General features: G+C 39.9%; 1 protein-coding gene across 1 annotated transcript in view; it reads right to left on the bottom strand.

The window, feature by feature from the left end:
- LOC107568828 (neural cell adhesion molecule L1.1-like) overlaps positions 1-346 on the bottom strand; it is a gene marked incomplete at its 3' end in the record, with an annotated part of 51253 nt that overhangs the window by 8926 nt on the left and 41981 nt on the right. The gene's annotated exons all lie outside the window — the stretch shown is intronic.

Genomic DNA, 346 nt, shown 5'->3' with positions numbered 1-346 from the left:
AAATATATATTATTATACCTGTTCCTTAAAAAAAATCATGTCCTGAGGTGTATAATGACTATTGCCCTTAATCTGCGCTGTGATGCCATGTTTGGAGTGGATCATGGTGTGGAAGCTTAAAGAAGAGGTAAAGTACCATCTTGATCCCTATCAGAACAAAAAGGGCACTGATGATACTATCCTGACTATGCTGCATCATGTTGTAAAACATCTGGAGGATCATATAGGCTCAGGCCAGGTTTTTCGTCCTTGATCTGAGCTCTGCTTTCAATACCATGCAGCCAGACCTTATGCTCTCCAAATATAACAGCTTGGCTGTCAATCCATACAGTATCAAATAGTTCCA

Source organism: Sinocyclocheilus grahami, unplaced genomic scaffold (genome assembly GCF_001515645.1).
Source record: "Sinocyclocheilus grahami isolate Dianchi unplaced genomic scaffold, SAMN03320097.WGS_v1.1 scaffold1285.1, whole genome shotgun sequence".
NCBI lineage: Eukaryota > Metazoa > Chordata > Actinopteri > Cypriniformes > Cyprinidae > Sinocyclocheilus > Sinocyclocheilus grahami.
Note: the sequence above shows the minus strand (reverse complement) of the source record. Positions and strands in the feature narration are given on the sequence as shown.